This window comes from Microplitis demolitor, chromosome 9 (genome assembly GCF_026212275.2).
Source record: "Microplitis demolitor isolate Queensland-Clemson2020A chromosome 9, iyMicDemo2.1a, whole genome shotgun sequence".
In the NCBI taxonomy this organism is placed as follows: Eukaryota; Metazoa; Arthropoda; class Insecta; order Hymenoptera; family Braconidae; genus Microplitis; species Microplitis demolitor.
In genome coordinates, this window is record NC_068553.1 from 16,631,075 (window position 1) to 16,641,575 (window position 10,501).

Here is a 10,501-nt window from a genome sequence, read left to right on the forward strand (position 1 = left end):
ACTTATAGCTAAAATGACTATGAGCGGTAGTGACACCTAGCAGAAATGATCTAAAATAAATGGAACGTGAGCCTAAATTTCGAATAACACACCAAACCAGAATGCGCATGCGCGAATATTTAAAACTATAAAACGGATGTCCAATAAAAAGTTCTTTGCAGATATATACTGAAATTTTGTTTTATTTATTTCTAGGTATTATTTTTTTTTACTTACCTGTATTTATGTGTGTAATTTATTCATCATAATTAAATTTACTTTCGTTTTTTAAAAAACGCTTATTTTTATTTGTAAAATTAAATATTTAATTAAAAATAAAGAAATGGTTTAAAAAAAAAATAAATAATTAACGAGAATTGAAATAAAAATTTATTATTAAAAAAACAAAGCGATTAAGAACAGACTTTTTACGTACATACACTCGTAAATAAGTAGACATGTAAAGTTTTATAAATGCGCATGCGCGAACATTTAAAAATTTAGGAAATTTATTGATGATAATTTGTTCTTTTTTTACTTTCTTTGTTATTTATTACTATTAAATATATGTATGTATATCTTATTTAGACATATTTATTTATATACATGTACATTAATAAATAAAATATTATATTTAAACAAAGGAATAGTATTTTCTTATTTAAATCAGAATTACTCCATATAAAAGAATTTTAATTAATTAATATAAAACAAAACTACTAAAAACAATATACTAATGCACATGCGCAAATACTAAAAAAAAATACAAAATCTCTCGAAAGGCATTCGGTAGAGATTTTTCATTTCTTTTTATACTATATATTTATAATTTAATTAGTATGAATATTAATATTTGCTTCTCTACTACAATATTTATTTTCTGTACGACAAATATCGTTCAGGAAATAAATACTTTTGTAAAGAAGCAGATGAAAAATATAAATAATATTGTAAAAAAAAAGAGAAAATTATAGTATATATTTTTCTTTATTTTTCATAATTTTTTTTTTGTTTATTTGATTGCATTAATGTTTATTATTTTTTTTACTTACCTGTATTTATAAGAATTCTTCTACTTCTTTTGAATTATATGGATTTTTCACTTTCTTATTAATAATATACTTAATTCTATTTATAATCTAAATGTTTAATTAAAAATAAAGGGAAGGTTATTTTTTTATTTATAAATGCTCGGTTAAAAATAATAAATATTAGAATTTATTATTTAAAAAAAAAAAAAAAAAAGCGGCTGAGGACCGACTTCCTATACTGTGCGCATTCACCTACAATTGTATTTGTTTAAAAATACAATTGTACTGGTCTAGGCTATTTTCTTTTGTAAGAAAGAAAATAGCCCGTTTGGGAAACCTCGACACCGATAAAATACTCCGATAAAAATCCGATAGACCCGGAATCTATCGTTTTAAATCGGAGGATTTTACCAGTGAAAAAACCCGACCAACACAGTGATCACTCGATTGGTGACCAAAAAAAAGCTAAATAAAATACAAATACAAAATATTATACATTACATAATTAACAAAACAAATATATAAAAAAACATAAATAATAAAATTTTATAAATAAAATTTCTTAAAATTAAAACTTAATAATAATAATAATATCCGGGCACGGATATCTCAATAAATAGAATCACACTCATTCATCATACACTTAAATTTAAAGTAAATTATATTCATACACACTTAAAGTAAAAAGGAATGGGAATAAAAAGAGGTAAAATTAAATTAAATAAAAGCAAACCAAACCATGCAGTCAAACCCGAATAAAATAAAACACACACTTAAAATTAAAAGGTAATGGGAAAAAGGGAAAAAATTAAATTAAATATAAACAAACCAAACCATGCGATCAAACCCAAATAAAATAAAATAAAAACAAGCAAGCACATGCCAAGCAATAAAAACATGCCACTCGTACACATTCTTACTCTATAAAAATATTAATTAAAATCTTAAATTATAAATCATTCTAATATCATTCATCACACTCACACCTGTATAAAATAATTATTTAAAACTAAATACAATTAATCTTAAATTAAATTAATAATTAATAATAATAATATTAATAATCAATTAATAATAATTATTCTTCTTCCTGGTCCTGGTCCTCCTTCTCCTGGTCTCGGTATTCCTTGGCACCTATGGATATCCTTATTTTTGTTGACTGGATCTGAAACTAAAATATATATCCCAATAGATTAAATACAGGGATACATATTTATGGAAAAAATAAAAGATTTGAGAATAAATATCCACCAGAAAAAAAAATTAAAAGCAGCGGTGTGTCCTTGGCTCGGCAACACCTTGTCCTCAATGTTCAGCAACATTACTGTCGAAAAAATTATTCTGGTCCTAATAGGCCAGTCATGTCAATAGATTCCATTGGACTCTTGATTGGACACGTCATAAATGATATAGGAAAAAAATCATCCAAATCATATACCTAAACCTGAAAAAAAAAAAAATTTAAAAGAAAAAAAAATAAATTAATAGCCCAATAACTTCAATAGGGTAAGGATTAAGTAAGTCCCCAGAATCTTGAAAAATATACTAAAAAAAATGAGAAAATAATTATACGCCTAAACCTGAACAAAAAAATAATTTATAAAATTTAAACGATTCATGATGAGGTTCCGTAACCTTGAGAAATCTATTTAAAAAAAATCATATTTATAAACCTAAAAAAAATTCCTAAAAACAAAAAAAGAAAGATAAAAAATCAATATATCGGGACGCGGTTCGCGTATCTAGTTTTTTTTTCTAAATAATAATTAAAATGCCATTGAAACTGAAATTAACTTGACTAATTGCAATAAACTAATTCATTGAAAAAAAACGTGACTCTAAAATCAATGACTCTACTTTTACAAAAATGACTCTAATCAAAGTGGCTCTACTTTCAAAAAACTACTGACTCTACTTTTAATAAAATTACGTTAAACTGAATGGCTCTACTCGTTTAAAAATGACGCGAATGAAATGACGATAAAAAAATTGAAAATGAATGAGCATTTACAATAAAATACTTAAAAGAGGTTGAAAATAAAAAAAAAAACTGACTCTAATTTAAGTGACTCGACGTTTAGAAAACTTACTCTATGCCTATTAAATAATTGCTAAATTAAATGACTCTACTTTTATAAAAAATGACTCGAATTAAATGATGATAAAAAAAAGGTGGGGATAAATGAGCATTTACATGAAATTGATTAATTGTAATCGAAACCCCTTTTGATCATATACAAAAGTCACTATAAAATCACATCGTTATGATATCATCAATAAAACCATTGCAAACAATATTAATATCAATTGTGTAATGTGACCTGCCAGGGCCAATTACACTATCATTATAGAATGATAATGGTATTGATATTAATTATGACAGCAACAATAGTAATGATAATACCGATAACTATATAATAATATAGATTTTCTTAGCATATACGAGCAATGAGGATCCAAATTGATTAAAAATTGAAAAAACTATAGGGTAACTTGACCTAATGTCAGGTCTCTATTACTGAAGAAAACAAAAACTGACTTTACTCTTAGAAAAAAATGACTCTACTTTTTTAAAAATGACTCGAATTTAATGACAATAAAAAAATTAGGAGTAAATGAGCATTTACATTGAATTGATTAATTAAAGTTAAAAATTTTAAAAACTGGCTCTAATTCAAGTGACTCTACTCTCAGAAAAATACTCAGTCTACTTCTATGAAAATTGACGCTAAATTATATGACTCGACTGTTTAAAAAAAGACGCGAATTAAGTAACGATAAAAAATCTTAAACGTAAATGAGCAGTTGCATAAAATACATTCATTAAAATAAAAACTATTGAAAACTGACGCTACTCAAAATGACGCTAATTTTGTAAAAATGACTCTAATGTAAGTGACTATAAAAAAACTGACTTTAATTCAAATGTCTCTAGTTTTATAAAATTGAATTTAATAAAAAATAATCGGGGTGTAAAAACATGTATGATAAAAAAAAGTGTGTGTGTGTGTGTGTTTTCTTTCGAAGAATAATAAAAACGACATAATATATTACCATCAAAACCGAACCGTATGCGTAGCATTAGGCCACCAGCCAATCGATAAATCGAATCCCCGTTTTGATCGCACACAAAAGTCACTATAAAATCACATCATTATGATATCATCAATAAAACCATTGCAGTCAATATTAATATCAATTGTGCAATGTGACCTGCCAGGGCCACTTACACTATCACTATCTCACTCATAAAGTGGTAATGATATTGTTATTAATTATGACAACAACAATAATAATGATAATATCGATAACAACATGATAATGATAGATTTTCTTATAGCATGCGACCAATAAGGACCGACATCGATCGAACCGGAGGGTTATGCGTACCAGCCCAGAAGATCAGGATATATATTATAAAAAAACTAACAATTTAAAAACGCGACAGCCTGACCTAGTGCCAATGCTCTTTTTTTACGCGGAAATGCCATTTAAATTAAATTTATTATTAGAGGAAAAAAAAACCGATTTTTAAAGTGACTCTAATCAAATTAATATTACATGCAAGCAGTACCAACAAGTAAATTAAAGACTCTAATGATAATGCCACCTGACCAAGTGCCAGGTGACTTTCTTAATTTAAATCTAATTTAATGAATTTAAAGGAAAAAATTAAGGGTGTAGATTGGTGTGTGGAGAAAAGTCGCCGTAAGCGAGGTTGTGAGTAACCTCGACTATACGACGGCGTGTGGGGTGAGACTCGATTTCATTAAAGATGAACAGAGTCTCAGGGGTAGTGTAAGTAAGGGTGTATGAGAGAGAAAGAAAAAGAATTGAAGCTAAAAAGAACCCAAAGCAAAATTGACTCTAATTTAAAAGCCCCTGGACCAGTAACTTAAATATCTAAAAAAACCGTGACGCTAATACTCGAATTTTTTAAAAAAAAGGGTGGTAAAGTGTGTAGTAAATGAAAGAGTAAATGAGTGGTAGAGTTACCACTCATTAAGAAGAAAGAGATGGGATGACTCTAATTAAAAAAAAAAAAAAAACCCGAATTATTTAATTAATCTACTCCCCCGATCGGTCTAGTGACATCAAAACCCCAGTCCTATATTATTCCCCTCCTATAGTATAACTAACTTATTAACTAACGCAGCAAAAGTGACTCTAATTAATTGAATAAAAAAATAAAAATAAAAAACACATATCGCTCTACAGACGCTTAAACACTTAAAAAAGAAAAGATTTGATCAGAAAAATTTTAAATGAATTGAGACCGGCACCCAAATCGCACCCGGGTACTCAAAGGGTGGGACAGAATAATTCATAAAAAATTAAAACTGATCAGGGAAAATTTCTTTTTTCAACTTTTTATCATTAAAAAAGAAAAAAAATAAATTTTTTTTTATTTTTAATGCATAAAAAAAATATTTTATATACGCTGCTATGGTTGGCCACCCATAACAGCGTAACAATATTTTTCGCCTTTAAGATCTATAGAGCGATATATATTTTCAGACTCTAATTCGCGTGAATTTAATTCTAAATATATTATAAGAACCAAGTGTCCTTATAATCCCTAACACCTATAAACCCCCTCCCAACTAAATCACTAGACCAATATCCCATTTCGCGGACAAAAACCCAACGCGAATTAATTATTAAAAAAAAGGGGTGAAGGTGGTGGTATAGAAAGAGAAAGAGATGAATTAGGGAAGGGTTGGTTGACTCTAAAATTAAACGCGTGATTCTACTGAGAGAATACTCTCAACAAAAAACCTATTACTGGTCCAATAATTAATCTAATTACCCCCATTAAAAAAAATAAGAAAAAGATAAGAAATAGAAGAGAGAGAGAGTTGGGAACGCAAAGAGCGTATGTGTATGTGTGTGAGATGGGAAAAAAAAAGTTATGTTTGAATTATCAACAGCAGAAGGCTATTGATAACCAATCAATCTACACCCCATGTTAAATTAAAAAAATTAAATACAATAACTCCAGAAGGGAGTTATTCAATTTATAGAAAAAAAAAAGGTTACTCGGTTAGTACTGCTTGTGATTCAAATGACTCTAATTAAAATGAATATAATAAAAAAAAGACAAAATTTAAAAAAATAAATGACTCTACTTGGAAAAATTAATTTAATTTAAATGGCATATTTTAAAATTGAATTCAACTCAAATGACTTTACTGTAATTAAAATGACTCTACTTTTTAAAAAATTAGTTCGATTTGTATGATTCTACTTGCAAAAAAAACCGGAATTTTGTATCACTTGATACAGAATTTAATTTATTAAGAAAAAAAAAAAAGGCGGTGAAAAATATGTGACTCTAGTTCTTATAATATGTACGTGACTCTAATTTTGAAAAGATTATGTGTATATATGAATTCACACCCCAATATTAAATATATTAATTAAAATTTGAAAGATGACTCGAATATAAATGATTCTACAGATTTAAAGATAAATTTAAACGTTCGAATTGAATTCTAAGAAACTAAAAATAATGCAAAAGACTCGACTTTAATTGAAAAAGAAAAAAAAAATTAAATGTAAATGACTCGATTTTAGTTTGAAAGAATTGAATTTAATTCAAATGACTCGACTTTGATTTGAAAAAAACTAAATTTTATGCAAATGCTCAACTCTTATTTAAAAAAACTAAAAATATTGCAAATGACTCGACTGCAAATTAAAAATACTAAATTTACTATAAATTATTTGAATTTAAGTTGAAAAAACTCAATTTATTACGAATGACTCGAATTTAAGTTCAAAAAACCGATCTAGTTTCAAATGACTCGACTTTGATTTGAAAAAACTAAATTTTATGCAAATGCTCAACTCTTATTTAAAAAAACTATATATATTACAAATGACTCGACTGCAATTTAAAAATACTAAATTTGCTATAAATTATTCGAATTTAATTTGAAAAAACTGAATTTAATTCAAATGACTCGACTTTGATTTGAAAAAACTAAATTTTATGCAAATGCTCAAATCTTAATTTAAAAAAACTAAATATATTGTAAATGACTCGACTGCAATTAAAAAATACTAAATTTACTGTCAATTATTCGAATTTAATTTGAAAAAACTGAATTTATTATGAATGACTCGAATTTAAATTAAAAAAACCGAACTAGTTTCAAATGACTCGACTTGGATTTGAAAAAACTAAATTTCATGCAAATGCTCAAATCTTAATTTAAAAAAACTAAATATATTGTAAATGACTCGACTGCAAATTAAAAATACTAAATTTACTATAAATTATTTGAATTTAATTTGAAAAAACTGAATTTATTACGAATGACTCGAATTTAAGTTCAAAAAACCAAACTAGTTTCAAATGACTCGACTCTGATTTGAAAAAACTTAATTTACTGTAAATGACTCGACTTGAATTTGAGAAAACTGAATTTAATTCAAATGACTCGAATTTAATTTGAAAAAACTTAATTTTAGTTGAAAAAACCGAATTAGTTTCAAATGACTCTACTATTCATAAGCGTAATGATTTTAATTTAAAAAAAAAAAAAAAAGATACGGAACCGTTGATAAGAATTAAAAAGTGAAATGAAATAGACAGATAATAATGGAGAATAGAAAAGAGAGTGATAGAAACCAAAAAACAATAACAAACCTCAACAGGGAAATAACTTTATTTCCCTGCCGAACGATGCCAGATGATCAGCTGGTAGGATGACAGCTAGCAGTTCCTTGAGGTAGGTCAGTGTGTTTCAATTCCATCCTTCCTTCCAGTCAAGACATCAGAAAACGATAGTTTTCGTCGTTGAAATCCATTGAAAACCTGTCTAAATAATCAACACTTTTTAATTAAAAAAAAAAAATACTTTTGACTTTTGAAATTTACTACACGAAAAAAAAAATTAAGAAAAAAAAATTAATTATTCCAACTTGCGAAAATGCCAGTTGAAAAAAAAAATTTTATTTGAAAGTGACCATGAATCACGTTAAGGAAAAAAAAAATTAAAAAAAAAAAGTCAAAAGTATTTTGAAATATAGCTGGACACTTCGACTACGATGTCTACACATCGGGTGTCGGGTGCCAACTGACCCTTTTGCCCCTTGACCTTAGCCCTCTCACTTCACCCTCACTTTCCCCCTCTTACTACTCACCCTGCGCAGTAGACAATTTTACTGGTATGGGCTTTTTTTCTGCGCAGGTAGAAGGAGATCTCCCCCCAACTTCGACCTTACGTCCGAACTACCCCTCAACCGTGCCTACGTGACCTGACCCTCTTCCCCCGTCCCCGCAACCCCCTTGTCCAAAAAAAGCTGATGCAACAATTTTTAAAATGAAATAATTTGATTAATTTTAATAAAATCCTTATGTTTTTTACATTAAAATGCATTGATTTTTATAAATCAATATTAATACAAGCCCATTCACTAAAATTCAAGTGATTATCATGAATGCAAACACCTTTAAAACGTGATTAAAAAGTTAAAACTATCAGAAAATGCACTTCAATTATTATTAAATATAATTATTATGCATCTAGATGTTTCATACATCTAATAAAATAACTTGCGAACAAGTCTCGAGTCTTATTTCAATCAAAATCTTTTTTTTTTGTTAATTAAAATAAAGTTATTTGCATTACTTTTATTTTTAATCAACTAAATTTTTAATTCAAAAAATCTTCCGCGAGAATATGCCGCGCGTCTCTCAGTGCGCATGCGACCTTAATTGTAAACTCACCCAAAACATCAGTCGTTTCTTGAAGAAAGCAGCTGTCATAAGTTATAAAGTTAATTATTAATTCTTAATTATAAACTTCTTAGGATTTATTTAATAAAGTAATTCATGTGTCAATCAAATTGCTTGTAAAATTATTAATATAAGATTCGGATGAACATCAGTAGCCACAGTGCTGTCAACAATCTAACCTAATGTTGTTTGTCCATAATAATAAATTAAATTAATTCAAAATATGACAGAAGTAAGTAATAATTTAACATTCAACTGATTTAAAAATTATTATTTATTGTTCTTCAATATACTCGAGTTACAATCATTTTTTTCTTTAATTAATTAATTATAAATTACAATATTTATCTACTGTCTTTCTTCATCCTAACGAGTGAAAAAATATTTTTTATACTTTTATATTTAAATAATTAAAACACCAATTTATTACTTGCTACTAAATATTAAATAATATTAATTTTTTTTTCAGATGTGCAAACGAAAAATAATTAATCAGGAGATCAATGGATATTTTTTTTAAGTTGACGTCCATTTGTACATTGCCCACCAAATCAAAGAAATTTTTTACTAAGAGACTAGAGAAAAGCTACTGGCTACTTAATCGAACACAGAGAATAATTTTATCATGTATTTTTCCAATGCGTTATACTCTTGGGTGAAAAAAAAAAGTATTAAGTGAAAAAACAAGCGCTATATAACTGTCTACATTTATTAAGATGATGGAATTACTGTTGAGAAGTGACGATGATCAATCAAAAATTTTCTACGATCATGACATACAACTCATTTACTTTTAAAAATAAAAATTTATTCCGAAAAAACGTGGCATATTTTTGCGAGAAATTTTTACAAAAACCAATGAAGATAATAATCTTCTCTTCCATGAAATTAATGTATGCCGCCCGTGAATGCTGATAAGGTTTAAATTTATACGTTCAATCATTGATTATTAATGACTCATCTGTTCATTATTATCTCTTACAATTATTGTTATTTTTACGCTAATTATTTCATTATCGATACGCATGTTTGTATAATTGATATTAATTACTTTATTAATTAATTCAAGTGTTAGGAAAAACAAATAAAATATAACGAATGTTATTTATAAAAAAAAATTCTTTACTACTTATTTTAAAAGTTTCCACGATTTTTTATCTTTAAATATTATTGATTATTATCACTTATTACTACTCGTAATCACGTGACGAATGTAAGAAACTGTAAACTCAATAATACTGACGATTATTATGATTAAAGTGTCAATGGGCTATAAAAAAAATGAAACGTGATATCAATTCATCAATGTTTATCTTCTATAAGATCACGATAATGAATTTAACGTCACGTTAACTTTGATAAAAAAATTTAAATATCAATTTATATTTTTCTTTCAGTCATTCATTCATTAATAGTTTTTTACTCGAGTTATTGAGTCATTGTAAAAAAAAATCACTTTTAAGTAAATGATTTCATTTATTTAACGATAAGACAAAATAAATTAACAAAAACAATAAACAGCAAATAAATTCATCCAATTTATTTGCTGCTACAAATTCAAAATCGATCTCTTGAAGCAGCTATTACAATTTGTCTTTAATGTAATCTAATTTATTATTTTTTTTTTTTGATTAAGAATAGATAAAAAAAATTTTCAAATGACATTAAATCTAAATAAATTATTGATTAATTTACATATTTTCTTTGTAATTATAATTAGAATTACAGATATTTTTTTTTTAAT

The 10,501-nt window shown here is 26.7% G+C and overlaps 1 long non-coding RNA gene across 1 annotated transcript; it reads right to left on the reverse strand.

The window, feature by feature from the left end:
• Positions 1-1,611: 1,611 nt before the first annotated feature.
• Positions 1,612-7,735, reverse strand: LOC128668624 (uncharacterized). Its single transcript, XR_008404274.1, has 3 exons — positions 7,666-7,735; positions 2,262-2,454; positions 1,612-2,181 (listed from the first exon to the last, which is right to left on the reverse strand). It is a non-coding gene; the product is annotated as an uncharacterized LOC128668624 (long non-coding RNA).
• Positions 7,736-10,501: the final 2,766 nt, after the last annotated feature.